This window comes from Triturus cristatus, chromosome 12 (genome assembly GCF_964204655.1).
Source record: "Triturus cristatus chromosome 12, aTriCri1.1, whole genome shotgun sequence".
Classification (NCBI taxonomy): domain Eukaryota; kingdom Metazoa; phylum Chordata; class Amphibia; order Caudata; family Salamandridae; genus Triturus; species Triturus cristatus.
The window spans coordinates 487651973-487672396 of record NC_140595.1 but is presented as its reverse complement, the minus strand read 5'-3'; positions in this window follow the sequence as shown (position 1 = coordinate 487672396).

The window sequence follows — 20424 nt, the reverse complement described above, 5'->3', positions numbered from 1 at the left end:
TCTTTAGTACGCATTCGTTCGGCACGTAAGTTGTTATAACGACTTGCCTTAGGGGGGGTGAATTGGTAGAATGGTGTTGGATTTAAAGTCCAACACCTTCCCTACTGTCACGCATACTGCAGCTAAAATAGTAAATTAATCTATTCCAAAATCCAGCGCCCCCCTAAGGCAAATCGTTATAACGACTTGCATGCTGAACGAATGCATACTAAATATGCATTCGCACAGCAGGATTCCGGCTTGCGGAGTACCGTCACACATTCATTTTTGAAGACTGACAAGAGGGGGGTGAGTACAGGCTCATTTTTATTTGCTAGGAGGGAAGCTGGCCTTAACATTTTTTAGCTGAAGTTGGATTCAGCATAAGCTTGAAGTCGCTTTGTCAATGCTCTCTCAATTAACTTAGCAAGTGAAGGGATAGTGGAAATGGATCTGATATTATTGGGATTTAAATAGTCAAGGCAAGATTTCTGTATATACAACAATGACTGATTCAAAATAATATTGAAAATTAGGCAGAGAGGAGGGAGATGTTGATTATCCTAAAAAAACGCAAGTAACAGTAGAAGAAATCACCTTCAGGATTTTGATTGGTAAGACTCAAGAGTCAAACCAAGTGTTTTCTATTAGCCATTTGATTATCAAATTGGGATTATTAAAAATGTTGGGAAGACGAGATAGTGGTGATGGAGTGAATTGAGATAGTTGATGAATGGGTAGAGGAGAATTAATACAAAGTGGGAAATTGAATCACAATTCCTAGCAATATACTTCTTGAAGAGGATCATCCAGTCACAAACGGTTGGGGAAGAAAGGAGGTCATATCAAGTAGTGAGGTGAGAGTTCTTCTTAGTTCTAGAATCATGAAATCGTTTTTATGGTTTAAGGTGTTGCATATTCTAGTTGTGTTGTACTGCCTTTTCACATGAAAGGTTTCTGAATGGAAGACTTTATGAAAGGCTTGGAAGGAAATGCAACTTACCAGAAGTGTTGTAGAATTTCTGCCATTCATTCTAGAGGACAGGGATGGATCATTTTAGTGCAGACAGATCTGAGAAGAACTTTTGGTGTTAACCGTATTAGTGAGACCAGGGTATCTTGAGTGCGGAGGTAAGTCATTTATGGTAGATCAAGTAGATGACTTGTAGAGTGGTTAAACCTCCTGAAAAAAGGCTAAAGGTTCAAATTTAGAATCACATATGTATTATACTGGAGATTAGTTTGATCTAGTGAAGTGTTTACATCACCCAAGACTTTTGGGAAATGACAGGCTGGGTCTGGAGACAGTGAATCAGTTGGTTATGGAAGGTACTGTGGCGAGATAGGTGTCTAAGAAGCTATGTCAAATAGATTGTCAAAAGAAAAAGATTGTTTTGAAGCCTGGGTATGGAAAGGTGGCACAAGATTAAGCAGGTTGCATTCCAAAGATATGTAAAGAATAATTGCATCCCCATCCATCTATACCCCCTACTATGCCTTTTAATGCTCATGTCCCGGAGGAAGCGGGTTGACTAACACAGTAGGGTAGACAGATAAAAACAAAACTTTATTTAGCCAAAGGAAGTCTTTACACAAGTTACCACCATCAGTAAATCTTGTGTTCCTTTGTATAAGCCTGACTGCTCAAAGCCACCGCTGCCCAGGGTTGAGCTAAAGGTTTTGCGAACGAGAGTGACTGGACCCAAGACAGTATTGTGAGTGTATTACACGCCGAGGACCCCCAACCACACTGTATGATTTACTACTTTCCTCACACTATCCATTTGCCTAGCCTTTCTGGCCTCCTTGCACGCACTATCATATTCCTTTTGGGTTACCTCGATTTTGTCTCAGCATGATGGTTGACCTGTTTTATTTTATTACGTATTTCCTAAGTATAAGGTAGTAGCATGGAGATTAACAGAATGGGACCCTTGATTTACAAATGGTGGTAACTTCCTTAAGACATTATCATACTCAGTGAAAATCTTGGAGCATAAGGAACCATGATTCATTTTAACACTGGCTGAGTTAACTGCAATATTGCTAGCAGAGTGAGCAGAAAACATGTATTCAAAATGAAAGCCTGAGAGATTAAACCAATTTCAGTGAATAATATTTTTGATAATAGTAGGTGTCTTAGTGAAAAAGCCATCAGGGGTGTGGTCCACTAAGTTAGTGGGTTTTCATATAAGCTGTGCAAACCTCATGTCAGGTAGCCATGTTTGGAATTACTAAGCATGGAGGGCATCTTCTTTCTAAAACCACAAATAAAAATAATCCAGAAAAGTAAGATCAAGGTATCTAGGAACCAGACAATAGCAAAGCATTCCCGTGAATGAGGTCTTGGAGGCTAAGGCAAGAGAGAAGGAAAAGTATTTCCAGCCTGCAGTGGGTTCCAGAAGTTTGCATGGTATAATAGGTACAGACGTATGGTAAATGAAACCCATTCTGTGGCCTCTCCTTAGGAATCTATCTTGGCCAATAATGTGACGGGACCAATCTAATAATGCTAGCATCTAAATCAGGGGTCAGTCAAGTTTCTACTAGGCGTAATAGGTCCACACTCCCAGATAGCAGTATATCTGTTCTTGATATGTGATCTAGTGTTAATGGCATTTTGTGAGAGAAGAGCATTTCATAAATAATAGTTTCTGCTGTGAAGAGATTTGATTGGTCTTCAAGCAAGTAGATTGAGGGACTCTAACAGGGTAAGTGTGCTATCATTAACTGGATAGTCATTATGTAGCTTAATAATGCCAAATATTGCCAAAGGAGTGCAGGGTAGACAAGCAGAGTGTCAAAGCAACCTACAACTAACAACTGCTGTTCTTTGCTTTGCGTCTGATACTGCACGTAAGTGTAGATGTGGACTTTCATTTGGACAGCACAAAACAATTGCTTGCCGAATGGAAAGAATAAGGTGTATCCCTGTCACTTGGTGGTGACGTTGAGATTAAGATCAGGCCAGATCCACATATGGATGATCACAGGTGTGTCTCAATGGCTGCCTGGGAAGGATGTGGGTTCTGAACATTACCCTTCATGTATTGTACTTCACGCAAGCATGCATACACCCAGCACATGCTACCGTTGTGCACGCATTGCGCAGCACTTCATCTTGATGTCATGTATTCCTTGCAGGCATACATACACTCTGCACCTGCACTAATCCCACATGTACTATACAGTGCTGCTCTTTCCCTGTACTGTTCCTTTCCTAGGCACACTTACATCCAGCGCAGAGTTAGTACTCTGGTGCTGTGCCGCACTCCTCATCTACCTGATGTAGGCCTAGGGTTAACCACACAGCAGCAGAACTTTTACAAACATGAGTGAGCCTTTAGGCTTCACTCCGGTGACGCAGGGTAAAAATGTCCTTTTCACTACCACTGATTACTGCACAATATGCTGCCACCGCCGCGCATATGCTGCTTAACTCCTGGTGAAAGTGGTAACTTTCTTCCAACATGAGGGTAGTACTTTGGGCACCCTTCCTGGTCCAATAAGACGGAAATCCATTCGACAGGCCTATGACATGGTGCACATGCATGATCTGTGATTATCTATGACCAAACATCTGCCATAGGGATCTGCACAACAGTACAGTTGGGGACTCAGTGCAGGGGTACACGTCTTCAGCTATGCAGAGCATATTCTTGTTCCAACAGATACGAATATCCAATTCATATCCTACAGCTCCGGTAAAAACTGAAAAATGCATATGAGCCTCACAGCTTGTGCACAAAGGCACAAGACAGGGCTGCCCCTTTTCTCCCTTGTTGTTTGCCATGGCAGTGGAATCCCTAGCATCTCGTTTACGTCTTCAAGGACTATACTGGGATATACGGCTACATGGACTCACTCATGCCTTATCCTTATATGCAGATGATATCCTACTATATGTGAAGGATACCACAGTTGAGTTGTCCACTATAGCTCACTGTTCTTGCTAGGTGATCTAGTGTTAATGGCATTCTCTGAGAGAACTCCAAAAGGGTGGAGGAACCAAGAGCTTTTTAATGAGGTCCTGTACAACGCTCCAAGGTACATACACAAAACCAGGAGTACAGTTCCTCTGGGAAGGGAAAAGGAAGGGGAGGGAAGATAACTTTATCTCTATATAATGCCCTCACACACCTAGCAAGGTGTCATGCTTCATCATAGGGCTATGCTCCTCGTCGGGCCGGCGCTGCATTGCCCGACGGGCTCCCGCGAAGGGGCTCTTTATCGGAGTTCTTTTTAGAGATAGCCGTATGGGTACGTGGGGGTAAGTGCAACAACTGTAGTGAGTGTAAGTGAAGTGAGTATAAAATAGGTCTGGTATTGTCAGGCAGAGAACAATTTTATTCTGGTGGTATACCAGCCTAGTTAAAAAGATAGGCTCCTGTAGGGATTATAATGCTCCCTCGGGAAGTAAGAGGGTCGACATGTTTCTTGCCGTGTGCCCAGAACGGGTCAGTGGCAATTCTTCAGGACCAGTGACAGACAGTGCTCAGGTGAGTGAATATATAGTTTCTACTACATATTAGGTGAAAGTAAATTTATACTTCACCATGTGTGTCCATAAGATCCCACAAGGGGGAGTCAGGGAATGGACCCACTGTTGTCACACCCCTAGGGTACAACCACTTGCTGTACGGGTTAGCATCAAGACCGGGAGAAACGGCGCTCGCCAAATTTGGGCGCGCTCACTGCCGTTCACCTATTGTGGCTTGTGCTTCCGTGACAATACCAGACCTATTTTATACTCACTTCACTTACACTCACTACAGTTGTTGCACTTACCCCCACGCACCCATACGGCTATCTCTAAAAAGAACTCCGATAAAGAGCCCCTTCGCGGGAGCCCGTCGGGCATTGCAGCGCCGGCCGGACGAGGAGCATAGCCCTATGATGAAGCATGACACCTTGCTAGGTGTGTGAGGGCATTATATAGAGATAAAGTTCTCTCCCCTCCCCTTCCTTTTCCCTTCCCAGAGGAACTGTACTCCTGGTTTTGTGTATTCTCTGAGAGAACAGCATTTCATAAAAAATTGTTTCAGCTGTAGAGAGATCTGTATGGTCTTCAATCAAGTAGATTGGGGGACTGTAACAGGGTAAGTGTGCTATCATTAACTGGATAGTTATTATGCAGCTTTATAATGCCAACTATTGCCAAAGGAGTGCAGGGTAGACAAGCAGAGTGTTAAAGCAAGCTGCAACTAACAGCTGCTGTTCTTTGCATCTGATACTGCACGTAAGTGTAGGTGTGGACTTTCATTTGCTTGGTTAATGGACACAGGCAGAAAGCACAGCACAAAAATCATTGCTTGGCCAATGGAAAAAATAGAGTGCATCCCTGTCACTTGGTGGTGACATTGAGATTAAGATCCCACCAGATCCGCATACGGATGATCACAAGAGTGACTCAATGACTGACTGGGAAGGATGCTGGTAAGAGGAGGCCCAGCTCGCAGACGCTAGCTAAGGTTACATCCTGGATGTTGCTGTGGTAGTACAATGATGGTGAATCCAAGTGACTGAACGGAGGATCCAGTGGAGGTAACAACTAATGAAATCCCTGAAATCCTCCATCTCCACATGAAGGTGCAGAGGGTCATGTTCCGAAGAGGGCAGATTGTGCACTATTTATGTGCAACTTAACAATAACACTGCAGCCTAACCTTATCAAGCACGAACACACAATGAAGGCGATAAGTCCAAGTCACTGCAGGTGCAGATTGTCACTCCTCGCCTGGTGGGATCTGCCCCACTCTCAGTAACAATACTGACAAGGGAAGTTGCCTGCACACAAATAGACATTAATGACACCTTTCATGACTTATAGAGCATTTTACAGAACCTATGCCCGCCCCCGAATCAGTCATAAATAACTTTTTTGCCCCTATACAGTTACGTCAGATCTCCCCAGAAACACAGCTCTCCGTAGATGTCCTCATATCTCAACAAGAGATTGCTCCCACACTAGGAGCATTATCCTAGGAAAATCACTGGAAACTGATGGCTTCTCAGTAGAATTTTATACTGTACTAGCCCCAGCCTCTGGCAACACTGTATGAGTCAATTTTCAGTTCTGGTTGTGTCCTCCTCACCCTCAAAAAAGCCTTCATCACCACATTTTTTAACCCTACAAAGATCCTTCTGCCGTAGCTTCCGGTCGTCCAGTATCTATATTAAACACAGATTGTAAAATCTTAACCAAACGTCTAGCATGTAGGTTGTTACCGGAGCTACCAGAAATTCTTTGAGGGCCAAGCTGTGTTAATTCCAGACCATACTACTTCTAATCATCTTCCTTGTTTTTGGAATATTAAGGAAGAATGAACTGATCTATAACCAAAGGCGGCATGCATCATTTTAAAAAACATTTGATTCTCTGCACTAGTAATATATGCAGAAGATTCTACAATTATTCCAGATGGGACCGTACAGCTTTAAATGGATATTATCAGATACCCTTTCAGAGGGCCATGTGTCACTAACTGGCTACTGAGCCAAACCGTGGAGGTTAAGGCATTTCACTCCTGATGTCCTGGGCCCAATCTACTGTGGATCCTGAGCCAAGTATCCCGACTCTCATTGGTTGCTGTGGACGAGCAGTCAAAGCTCCCTTGGGGGATGGGTGTGCGTAGATAAAGGTGGATGAACATGACACATCATGGAAAGTGCACACAGTACTTACAATAAATCAATGTCCAGTTAAAAACTTGCTTTTATAAGGAAAAGAAGTATTTTATTTCTAGTTCTACACATATAAAGGAATACGACATTCAGAAGCATAAACACAATTCCCTTGAGGTCGGGGGCTTTAGGAGTTGTCTGGCAAATCCCTGTTGCACCCTCCTTCATTTAACATGTTTGGGATTATTTTCTATTCACTGGTGGCCGCATCCAGGGAATTCTTACTATTAGGCTTTCCTCAAGAGTTCCCCCTTTGACTCTTCCGGATGTAGTAACAAAATCTATGGGGCTGCAGCACCACTAGCAGAGAGACTCCTGGGGCCCAATCATCCCAGTTCATGTCTTACCAACTATAGCAGCACGGCAGAATTTAGGGGTGCAGCTTCTGCCCTTTGCACGAGCACCCGAGTCCTGCTCTGCTCGTCGAATTCAGGCTGCTTGTGGCTCACGCGGCAGCATTAGGCAGCGCAGGCGCTCTCTCCTGAGAGTTGCTGCTGGAGTTCTCTCAGTCGTTGGAGATGCTCCGAGCTTGCGAAGATGCAGTAAGTTGGATTTACACAACGGGCGCAAATAATATTTTCTTCAGCTACCGACTCGAGCCCAGTGAGGTGCAAGTTATCCACCACGTCCTCTGCAGTCATCAGTCAGAGGCTGTTCCCTAGCAGTATGGGTCCAACCATGTGAACGTAGCCTCAGTCTCTCCTTCGGTGGCAGCCTGAATCCTTCAGTAACATTGGTACTGCAGCACCCCTGGCATACAGGGTTACTGCAGTACTGGAAAGTACGGGCATAGTCTCCACTGGTACAAACACCCCCGCCATTATGGTTACAAGTCTCAGTGCTTCTCACAGTAGTAACTTTGCCGTTGGTCCCCTGTGGCGTATCGGGTCATCGCAGTGTGGCATTTCGGGCCCTTACAGTCACACACAGCGATTAATAGGGCTCAGTCCACAACGGCCCTTCATGGCATACGGGGGTCGACAAGCCAACATTGCACACTGGCAACGACCTAACTGGTGCACCAAATCTTCACAACCAGCATTTGTTTTATTGCACATGCACTGCACACGGGCAACAACCATATTGGTGCACAGAGTCCTCACACCTCGCATAGGAAGTCCTCACTGTAGGGCTCCCCACTAGATCTAGCTCCCTCCAACTCGCTCCTCTTCCTCATAGGGCACACTGATCTTGGCAAGCAGGCCAGGACTGATGATCCAGGGCAGGTGGTCTTGGTTTTCCTGGGTAATATGCTTTGGCCCAGCAGGGAGACTAGCAGGCCTATGCACCCAGTCCTGGTCACAGGCAGAAATCTTGCTGAGCTTCCCCTTCTCACACAGCTTGTCTGGCTTCTTGGCAAATGGCCAATTTTGAAATCTCAACCTCACCTTCTTATAGGCCTTTTCTAGACACCAAACGTGATTTAGGGTTCGAGTTTAGAATTTTTATGTTGGGGGTTCTACTTCTTTTGAAGTATACATTTCTCTTTTTCTTCTTACCTCCTGAAAGTTTGTCTGTCACAGCGGGCATGACTACGAAGCTGATGGAGCCACAACACAATTCATGGCAGTACACTCCTGGATGTCAATCATTCAATGATTCAATCAGGGAATTTTAAGCGCGCTACTCACCCGTGAGGGTTTCAAGGAGCTGAGAGAGGGGGGGTCTGCAGATCTGTTTAGCCGAAGAGCCAGGTCTTGAGGGTTCTCCTGAAGGTGTTCGGGGGGGGGGGGCGTCTGATGTCTGCCTGTAGCTCCTTCCAGGTCTTGGCTGCAATGTGAGAGAAGGATCTTCTGCCTGCTCTGGCTCTGTGGATGTGCGGGGTTTCGGCCAGTGAGAGGTTGGAAGATCGGAGGTTTTTTTGGGGTACGTGGAAGTTGATTTTGTCGTTGAGGTATTTGGGTCTGTTGTTGTGTAGGCATTTGTAGGCGTGAGTGAGGATTTTGAAAGTGGGGAGCCAGTGGAGACTTCGTAGGTGTTGGCTGATGTGTTTGTGTCGGGGGATGCCGAGGAAGAGTCTGGCGGCGGTGTTCTGTATTGTCTGGAGTTTGCAGGGATGCCGGCGTAGAGAGCGTTTCCATAGTCCAGTCTGCTGGTGATGAGTGTGTGGGTGACTGTCTTCCTTGACTCAGGGGGGATCCACTTGAAGGGCTTGCGGAGAATGCGGAGGGAGTTGAAGCAGCTGGAGGTGACGGCGTTGACCTGTCGGTTCTTTGTGAGTGATGAATCGAGTACGATGCCGAGGTTCTTGGCATGGTCTGAGGGGGGATAGGTGGGCTTCCGAAGGCGGTCGGCCACCAGGTGCTGTCCCTTGCAGAAGGGGTGGTACCGAGGACGAGGACTTCCGTCTTCTCGGCGTTGAGCTTCAGGCAGCTGTTGGTCATCCAGACTGCGACGTCTTGCATTCCTTTCTGGAAGTTGAGTTTGGCAGTGGTGGGGTCTTCCGTGAGAGAGAGGATGAGCTGGGTGTTGTTGGCGTAGGATACGATGTTGAGGCCGTGTTGTCGGACGATGGCTGTGAGGGGGGCCTTATATTGTTGAAGAGGGTTGGGCTCAGTGATGAACCATGTGAGACTCCGCAGGTGATTTTCCTGGGTTCGAAGAGGAAGGGTGGGAGTCTGATCCTTTAGCTTCTGCCGGTCAGGATTGATCGGATCCAGTCCAGGGCTGTTCCTTGTATGCCTGCGTCATGTAGTCTGGCGACTAGTGTGCGGTGGGAGACTGTGTCGAAGGCTACTGAGTAGCCTTGGTCCAGGAGGGTGCGGATGTCGTCTGTGGCAGTAAGTAGGGCGGTCTCTGTGCTGTGGTTGCTTCGGAATCCGGATTGAGACTGGTCGAGGACGGTATTCTCTGCAATGAATCGTGTCAGTTTCCTGTTGTCTGTTTTCTCTACAACTTTGGCTGCGAAGGGGAGGAGCAAGATGGGCCCATAGTTCTTGAGGTCGGTGGGGTCAGCTGTGGGCTTCTTGAGCTGGGGTCTGACTTCTGCCCGCTTCCAGTAATCTGGGAAATTGCCTGTTTTGACGGTGGTGTTGATGGTGCGTTGTAGTTCGGGTGCGATGGCGGCCGCTACTCTGTTGTAGATGTGAGGGGGGCAGGGGTCGGTGGGGGCCCCCGAGTGGATGCTTTTCATGGTGTAGGCGGTGTCTTCGGCCGAGATCGGTGTTCAGTTGGAGATGGTGGGCTGGCTGGTGTTTCTGGGGGTGAGGGGGCCATCTGTGGAGCCTGGTGGATGGTCGAAGAAGTTATCGTAGAGGTTTTTGATCTTGAGGTGGAAATAGGTTCCAAGCTTGTCGCAGACGTCTTGGGATGGGGTGATGTCTGTGGCTTCGCTGCGTGAGTCGGTGAATTCTTGAATGACACTGAAAAGTTCCTTGGAGTTGGTGGAGTTGGTCAGGATTTTGTTGTGGATGAAGTTCCTCTTGCTGGCTCTGATCTGGTTGCGGTAGTTCGTCATGACGTCCTTGTTGGTGGTGTGGTTTTCGGTTGTCTTCTCCAAGCGTCTGCAGGTGCGTCTTGCTTCTTGGAGAGTGGTGGTGAACCAGGCGACTTTCCTGGGGCGTTGTCTGTCGGTGTTGCGTAGCGGGCGAGCTTGTCTGTGCAGTTGGAGATCCAGGTGTGGAGTTCTCTGGCTGCATCGTGTGCCCAGGTGTGGTTGTCTCGGGTGAGGGTGGAGTTAAGTTGCTCATCGGTAAACTTGCTCCAGTTCCTTCGTGGTGGGCGTGTGGCTGGTTTGGGTGCCTTGGGTTTGTTGATGGCGAAGTGTACGCAGGGGTGGTTGGTCCATGGCTGCTGCGTTGTGTGGCTGAATTCGAAGCTGTTTCCTGCCGCCAAGAAGGGGTCGAGGGTGTGTCCTGCTCTGTGGGTCGGTGTATTGATGAGTTGTTTAAGTCCGATGCTGGCGAGGTTGTCACGAAGGATAGTGGAGGTGGTGTCGCTGGGGTTGTCCAGGTGGAAGTTCAGGTCTCCAATGAGTATGTAGTTTGTTGAGGTAATGGCGTGGGGTGCGATGAAGTCGGTGATGGTGGTGGCGAAGGGTGTTCGGGCCGGGGGGTCTGTAGACGAGGGTTCCTCAGAGTGTGGCTTTGGGGCTGGTCTGGATCTGGAAGCGCAGGTGTTGGGCGGAGGGGAAGGTTTCGCTGGAGGTGGTGAGGCGGAGGGTGCTCTTGTGGGCGATGGCAACGTCTCCTCCTGGGTGGTTGGGGTGGTCTTTCCTCTGGATCTTGCATCCATCTGGGATGGCGGTGCTGATGTCGGGGCGGAGGATGATTTGGTCCAGGTCTCTGTGAAGAAGGCGATGTCGGGCGAGAGAGAGTCGAGTAGGTTCCAGATTTCCATGGCATGTTTGTGTACGGAGCGTATGTTGAGGGGGATGCATTTTAGGGTGTCAGAAGTGTTGGAGGCCTGGGTGGCGGTGAGGGCCTGGCAGCAGTGGAGGCAGGAGAACTAGCTGTGGGTCGTGTTCGGCGAGGCCTGTTGGCATTCTCTAAGTCTTTCAGGGTTGAGTGCGAGGAGAGTGGTGGTGTCGTAGCGATGGGTAGTGGAAGGTCCAGGGTTCCTGGTGCTGGTCGGGGACGGTCGTTGACAGGCGTGCCTTTGGCGCGCCTGCTGCACGTGGCCGCCATTAAGTAGGGGAGGTGGGAGGAAGGAGAGGCTGGGAGGCGGGAACGGGGGAATTACGGGTGGAATTCCGGGGTGGAGGGGTCGCAGGGGCAGCAGCGGTGAAAGGAAAAGGCAGCCACGAGAAAATAAAAACTGTGGAATTAGAGCAAGACACTGATGGGCACAATAACAGTGGCACAACAGGGAAAAAGTAAGGGGAAAAAACAGCTGGTTGCAGGCAGTCTGGTCCCAGTTGGAGCAGGTAGCAGGAGTGGGCAGCAGCCTCGAACCTGCAAAGGAGGAGGTCGGGGCCAGGAGGCAAGAGATGGCACAGCGGAGCTGCGGGGAGAGAGGGGACGTAGACAGAGGGTCGGAGGTCTTACTCGCGCTCCCCTGCAGCAGCTGCAATTAAGTAGGGGAGGTGGGAGGGAGGAGAGGCGGGAGCGGGGGAATTCCGGGGGGGAGGGGCCGCAGGGGCAGCAGCTGCGAAAGGAACAGGCAGACACAAGAAAATAAAAACAGTGGTGGAATTAGAGCAAGACACAGATGGGCACAATAACAGCGGCACAACAGGGAAAAATTAAGAAAAATAACAGCTGAGAAAGGATATGGTGGTTGCAGGCAGTCTGGTCCCAGTTGGAGCGGGCAGCAGGCGCAGGAGCGGGCAGCAGCCTCAAACCTTCCAGCAGAGCTGCGGGGAGAGAGTGGACCTAGACCGAGGGTCAGCCACTGTAATATGTGCATCAAATGTTCAATCCCAGGCTCTCCTGAGATGTGTCCAGGCATCTTCCTTGTGATCTATCACTGAATCAAAGAGCAGCATTTTGATGTGTAAAGGGAGGGTCCCTTCCTCTTTTCCTCCAGTGTGTTTCCCACCCAGCTCACGGGAATGAAGCAATACACAAATCTTTCTGGGGATTTCATCTCCTCCTCATGTTTCACCGGGCAGGCCTGGGCTTCGCAAAATGGAACCCAGGGTCCTCCATGTAATGTACCATTGCAAGCACACTTACTCAGTGTACAGTCACAGCACACTTACTGGCCAGCATGGTTACCTCCATGGATTGTACCATTACAAATACACATAAATTCAGTACACACATTTAGTCTGCGGCGCACACTGTTCAGCAATGTGCTGTTTACAAACAAACATTCCCCATGTGCGTGCTGAACTTTACACTTCATGTATTGTGATTCATGCAAGCGTGCATACACCCAGCACATGCGTCCTACACAGTACTGCTCTATCCTTTAACTCTTCCCTTCCCAGGCACACGTACATCCACGGCAGAGTCACTGCTCTGGTGCAGTGCAACACTACTCATCTATCTGATCTAGGCCAAGGGTTATCCATACAGCAGCAGAACTTTTAAAAAAGTGAGTGGTGGGCGTGGCCAGGCAAGATGGCCAGGTGGACATAACTCGCCTCTGCTCCGTCGCCCCCTTGGCTGTCTTCGGTGCTACTGAAGGCAAAATTGCACCAAGACACACCTATCTGAGGGGAATGAGTCACTGAATAGTTGGCGACTAGCAGGCTCAAGGTTGCAGACTGCTCTCCATACACCGGAGACTGAAAAAGGCACGAAGAAGAGAAGCGGCCCGCACCTAAAATGGTGGCGGTGCCCGGAATCTCTGCACAGCCCCAGAGCAGCCACTAACGGGCCGGGCGGTTGGAAAACGTGTGTGGCACCAACTGCGGATGTGGCCCCTGAGGCGGCGGCGACATTCCATGTGAGGCGGAGGGTGGCTGGTGCCTAGGAAACGGGACGCCGGGCTTGGAGATCGAGAACCGCTCCCCCAGCCCGCCTCGCGGAGATCCACTGTAGGAGGCCTTTGATTTTGGGGGTTGGGGACTCCTAAGGTGCCAAGATGGTACTTCCTGGTTTCTCTGACGAGAGACAGATTACTAAGAGAGGAACTCCGAGGGGCCATCGCAGAGTTCTTTCGCATAAATCAGCCACAGAACACCTCACCCCTGACTAATTGGGATGATTTTAAAGCTGATATAAGGGGAAAAAGTAAAGAACTCAATCCAGCCTTAAATAAAAAAGGACCAAGGAGAGGCAAGCTTTGGAAACGTCTGTGGGGGACATTGAAAGGGAACACAAAAAGAACCCTTCGCGCACGACACTGAGTCAGATGAGGGCAATCAAGGGGAAACTCACAGCGATATACTCAAACAGGGCGGAACATATTCGTTTACGATTGCGCCACATCTCTTATGCGCAGGGGAATAAGATCGGCTCGCACCTGGCTCGACAGCTACGGGAAAAGAGGGAGAAAGAATTTATTGGGGATATAGTAGATGCAGCGGGGCACACCTCACATGAAGATACTGATAAAGCAAATGCTTCTGGAGCTTTCTATACAGGTCTCTACACTAGGGATTACATAGAGCCTGCAGCGCAACACCAGTATTTACAATCAATAGAACTCCCACAGGTCTCGCTGGACTGGAATGAAAGATTAAACGCTCCCATTTCGGGGTAGGAAGTGGGGAGGGCAATCAAGGCTCTAAAAACCTTATAAGACACCGGGACACGATGGCCTGACAGCCCATTTTTAGGTCTCGCCTGACCCAGCGCATGCGCTGGTCTGGCGAGACTTATTGAGAGGGCTCCAAAAAGTGCTACCAGGCCAGCCTAGAGCTACAGTGCATGTGCGCGGGCGCGCGCGCCCCGCTTTACTGCGGCCGCACGGCCGCTTTGCATAGCCAATAGGTCTCGCTGTTGGGACCTTGTAAGTATTTAGTTAACACTTTAAGGTCCCAAAGGCGAGACCTATTGGCTATGCCAATGCTTGTTATAAAACCTTTGAACCAGACATAATTCCACACCTAACAAATCTCTTTATTGCGATAGTGGAAGGTCAGACCGTCTCCCAATTAAAGGCGGAGGCTGTTATCACGGTTATTTGTAAACCCGGGAAAAATCCCTGAGAATGTGCCTCTTACAGGCCTATCACGCTTATGAATCTAGATGCCAAACTTTATTCCTCAATTCTGGCGACGTGATTGGAGGTCCTGATGCCAAACCTAATCCACCCTGATCAATCAGGCTTCATAAAAGGCAGACAAACCCACGATAATATTCGAAGAACCATTCACCTGATTGAGAAGACGACCAAATTTAAGATACTTGCAGTACTGGTGGGCCTGGACGCCAAAAAGGCTTTTGACAAGGTGGATTGGACAGTCCTCTTTAGCAAGCTTGAGCACTTTGGGTTTGGTAAACCATTTATAGCTATGATTAAAGCTAATTATGCACACCCGTGCTCTAGAGTCCAGGTTAACGGGTCCAGCTCAGCCCTCTTTTCCCTAGAGAGAGGTACAAGGCAGGGCTGTCCACTCTCGCCACTACTTTTTACTTTAAGCATTGAGCCGCTGGCCCTATGGATTCGTAAAGCAGCAGGAATCCGGGTCATACCATTTGGGGGGGGAGGAGCATAAAATATTGCTTTTTGCTGACAACGTGCTGCTATCTCTCACCTCCCCTGACTAGTCACTACGGGTGTTGCAGGATGAACTAAGGGCTTTTGAACAAGTTGCAGGTTTTAAAGTAAACCTTACGAAATCTTTTATTTTGAATCTCACACTGTCAAGGGAGGCCATTTGTAGATTGTGTGACTGTACGCCACTTCAATGGGCTAAACATACACTCAAATACCGGAGTATTAACCTGACTCCCATGCTGGAGGGCCTGTTTAGGTCTAACTATCCACCATTGCTGCTCCAAATCCAGATCTCAAACGATGGAAGCCGCTCTTTATCTCATGGTTGGGGCGCATCCATGCGATAAAAATGACCGTTTTACCTAAATTATTATATCTGTTTCAAGCCCTCTCGATAGACCTAGATAGGGACTACCTGCCTATATTACGGTCTCTCTTCACTTGGTACATCTGGCAGAATGGTAGAGCGCGGCTTCCCTTTCACACTCTTCGTCGGGCAAGATGCGAAGGAGGGGTGGCACTACCAGATATCCACTTATATTTTAAAGCAGTCCAGCTCCGTATTTTAACAGAGTGGTCAAAGAGAGAATCAGAAAAACATTGGCTGCATATGGATAGGGCGGTTGTGGGAAGAACAATATGGAATCTGATATGGAAACCTAAGAAAGACAGTCGCCAAATGCGTACATTAGCACTCCCACGTGCACCACACTTAAAGTTTGGGATGAGGTGTCCAGGGGACTAGAGTGGTCTACATTCCCTTCGCCCTACACACCTATTCACATTAATCCTGAATTTCCCCCGGCGCTACGCGAGGGTCCATTTGATTCATGGAGGGAGGGGGGATGTCTGATGCTATCAGATCTGTTTCATAATTACGACATTCTCACCTTTGCCAGCTGCAAAAGGAACTTCAATGATCCGCCCAGCGAACACTTCCATTATCTCCAACTCAAACACTGGGATCTCCAGCCACAGGTCAGAGAGGTTGCGACATGGGAGAAGACATCAATGGAAATATTTGTTCAGTAGTTGGGGTCCATGAGAGGGGTGATTTTTATTCTTTATAATCTTCTTCACATACGCTGAGACCCCGATACATGCAGACATGGGAACAGTGGACAGGGAGAGAGATCTCAGATACTGAATGGAAACATCTTTGGCGTGATATTGCTAAAGATAATCATTCACTAGACCTAAGGGAGGCGGACTATAAGATTCTCTTTGACTAGAACTTATACCCAGCAAAACTCAAAAAGATCTTCCCAGAGTCTTCTGATATGCGTTGGAGAGGGTGTGGCCTTTTAGGGGACTTTAGTCTCATATGGTGGGACTGTCCCTCAATTCAACCTTTTTGGGAGGAGATCTTGTCTCGCATGAAACTATTCTGGGGTACCCTATTCCTACCACCAAGGAAGGAGTACTTTTAGGATTGAGAGATCCAGAGCTATAACAGCAAACTAAAGCGGACAGGGCCATAATGTGGGCTTGCTTTGGGGCAGCCAAAGTATCGATCGCAGCAGCGTGGAATTAAAAGGCAGCACCGGTGCTATCACAATGGCATGGCCGTCTCTGGAAAATATTGTCTATGGAAAGGATGGTGGATAATTTTAGATACGACTATAAAAATGTGAATACAAATGGGGTTCTCTCGTCGCCTACCTTACACGGTCTTCCCTTGGTGGTATGCCCTCCCTCATTACGCGCTATGCACCTATTTCAGTTTTAGTTGGAGGTCACTTGGTCACCTTGAAAAACCAGCCTAACAGCAGAAGCGCACATAATGTTAACAGCCATAAACCGAGCTGGACCTAGAGTCCAGTAATAGCCTTGTTTAAGGACCGCCTTCTGGTAGTTAAGTTATCTTGTTGGGGGTGGGTTGGAGGGGGCTGGGGGAGGTGGGGGTTTAAAATTCAAGGCCTCTTGTGATGTACCACTCAAGTCAGACAGGGTGTGCTGTTGAGAGTGAAGTGAGGAGGCGTACTCTCCTCTTCCTCATGAAACTATGACTTTGTTAGATAACTTATCAGATGTGGCGATTGTTGCGGCATTTTCTCTTATGTGATGTACAGTCATTCTGTGAAATGCTATTGTGCCTAATAAAAAGAAGTTTGACTAAAAAAAGGTGAGTTAGCCTGTAGACTTCACTCCAGTGACACAGGGTAAAAAGGTACTGTTCACTACTACTGATTACTGCACAGTATGCTGCCACCACCGTGCTTGTGCTGCTTAACTCCTGGTTAAGGTGATAACCTTTTACCATTATGAGGCACCCCACCTGGCCCAACAAGACGGCAATCCGTGAGACAAGCTTATGTCATGGTTCACATGCATGAGCTGTGTTTACCTATGACAAAAAAATCTGCATTTGGGATCCAGACAACAGTACAGTTGGACACTCAGTGCAGGGGTACACGTCTTCAGCTATGCAGAGCACTTTTCTGTTCCAACACATACAAATCCTTGATTCACATCCTACAGCTCGGGTTTACACAAGAAAGTGCGTTTCGGCCTCCTATCCTGTGCGCAAAGGCACAAGACAGGGCTGCCCCTTTTCCCCCTTGTTGTTTGCCATGGCAGTGGAATCTCTAGCAGCTAGTTTACGTCTTCAAGGACTACACTGTGGTATACGGCTACATTCATGCAATATTCTTATATGCGGATGATATCCTACTATATGTGAAGGATACCACCGTTGACTTGTCCACTATAGTTCACGTTCTTGATAACTTTATTGTTATTTCTGGCCTAAAGTTCAACTGGAATAAATCATGTATTTTCCCTTTACACCCTGGTATGGAGTTTCCCCTCTATGTCTCCTTAGAACTCAAACTGCAAGGTAAAACAGTCACATTTCGGTGCTTGGACCAAAATATCTACCACTCCATTGCTGATATGCAAGGCGGAAATCTGGCTGAACGTTGCGTGCCCTCAAGACCTCGTTTACCGTATGGTCATTGCTTCCGCTGTCTTTAATGGATCAGGTGGCAGTACAAATAGTGGAACTGCCTAACCTACTGTAAAATTGCCTATGCTGGTTCCTCGTTTCATTTTCAAACACATCCCTTATTGCTTTTGTTAGTTTGGGAAACTAGAAGGTGTGAGGTAGCCCGTTTTACAATGAGGCTTTCTGTGAGGACAGGCAGATTAGCCATCACTGATTTCAAATGCTATAATGTAGCTTCACAGATGGAATGGCTGACCCACTGGCTATCCAGACCTACTCTATGAAATAGGTTTACTGAAAATTACATTAAAGAAGGGTTGTTAAATTACCGCTAATCCTCCCCCCCTTGCACAAACAGGTGTATACTCTGAACAGCCTTGTCCTGCCTGACCAGAAATTGAATAGTTAGTATTAGGAGCTAGGGATCGAAACGTCGACTTTTCTAACAGCACCGCAATTTATCCATTGTGTAAATTATATTGTGGTCACTGTTGGTTTAAGCTTACTTAAGATTGTTTTGTACTGTAAGCCACCATTTGCTCCCAACGTTCTTGCCTACTATTTTGTCTTCTTTTCATTTTTTCAAATTCCTTTTCAATTCCTTTCCTTTTAAGCTCGGTACAGGATTGTGCCCATGTTTAACTCTTTGTTGCTTCCGTTACTCTGTTTAACCCCTGTGCATTGTTCTGAATAAATGTTCCTCTGTCCGGCTGGACATTGGAAGACTTTCCATAGTGCTCATTGTAGTCTATGTCGAAATGTTTTTCATTATCTATCCTTATGCTAAGGACCTTTGTTCTTCAAAATAAGTAATCACCCGAGGTCCTTAAGCTACCTGATCGGGTTCCCTTGTTAATTATACTATTATCAGCCCTAAATCATAAAATTTGCTCGTCATTTTGGTACTGGGGGTGTGCGGAAACCAGAGCAAAAGGCAAGTTCCCATTTCCACTTCCAGATCACGCTCAGTCACGTGATTCAAACACGCCACCACATCTGCCCAGTGAGAGCCTAATCCCGGGCAGGACCAGAACATATGTCCGAAATCAGCCCCTTCCGCATTGCACCGGGGATACGGCGAGTGAGATCCGCCAAAATACCGCAAAATCTTTGCCGGAGTTAAGTAGGCTCTGTGGAGAGTGTAAAATTGGACCAATTGAAACCTAGCGTTACGTGTGCCCTTCCAGGCTCGCCGCAACAACTGCAACCACGTCGTCTGTGGAATAGGCCTACCAAGATCCCCCTCCCATTTCCCTCGCAGGGCATCCAGGGGTGGGAGCCCCTCCGTGGACAGCCGCCTATAGAGACAGGTGATGGCCTTAAACGTACCTGCCGCCATAGTGACGTACTGACACCCCAAGGACGTTGGGGGCTCCGACAGCCCCATCTTCCAATGTTTCTGAATCCCTGACACCAAGGCAGTGTGAAGAAGATAATCCCCCCTCGGCAGATCAAAATCCCTCTGTAACTCTTGGAACGGCAACAAGACCCCGTCCCTGTACAGATCCCCAATCATGTGGACCCCACACTCTTACCAGCCCGCCAACGCCGACCAATCCCCGCCATGTGGGAGAGCCGTGCACATGCCCAAAGGAATTTCCGGAGCATATGGGACCACGAAGCCTGCTCGTTTCTGACTGCGAATCCAGCAGAGCCGGAGCGTGCGCTCCTCGAGAGTGAGCTGGTCCACCCTGATTTTTTGCTGAAGCACAATGAAGGACAACACATGCCGAGGGATGAAAGTTTCAAATTCTTAATGTGAGTGTTCCTATAGTGTTTATGCTCCTGGTACAAGGTACAAAAGTAACTTCAATAAGGTTAATTAAATGCAGTTTTAAATTTTTTGTATTAAATTTAAAAAATGGGATACGGACTAAAGTTTACGGCACAGGCCTCACACGCAGGCAAGAGTAGCCATAAGACACAGTAGCGCTTGTTCATTCACAAGTAGACTTTCCATGAATTGGATCAGGACACATTGTGCAAATCAGGGAATGTCTATTGTATTCACCAAGTTCCCATTAGTGAACATGCACACGCAACAACATAACATCTGAGGGCGAGACAGAATGTAGACCACCCAGGAGGTAACTCTGGTTCTGAGTCATCTTATGTCGCCCATTTCAAAAGGAAATGAAGCCAGGTTTGATTTCACATCACACAGGCAGGGAGCACCTGCATCTGCCTGTTTTAGAGAAGCATCTTCAGATGCCTACACCAGCCTACAACATCAACGGAGTCCCCATAACTGAACTGGAATCCAAGATTCATGCCCATCTACATCCCCAGCTTTCCAATATGACGGCCGCGGATCTCACAGCCCACTTTAATTCCACAATGTCAGCGGTGTTAGATCAAGTAGCACCACTCAAACTCAAACATTTGAGATCCACCAAATCAAAATCTTGGTTCAACTTGGATCTTAATAACGAAAGAAGACAACTCAGACAATCAGAAAGGGCTTGGAGACTTAACCCGTTGATTCTTCACCTAGCTCAACTTAGATCAACCCGGTCAGCATAAAAAAAAACACATCTTTAGAGAAAAGGCCACTTTCTTCCGCAGTCAACTAGACCAGGCGAAAAATAGACCTAGAGAACTCTTCAACATTATCAAAAGTCAAACAAACGGCACACCCCACAAGAAATAAAAGCCACCAAAGTTCGATGCGAAGAAATCGCCAGCTTCTTCACATATAAAGTCACAAAAATTGAGCAATCCTTCATCCAAACCTCAAATCCTCCCTCCCTCGTAACCTGCCC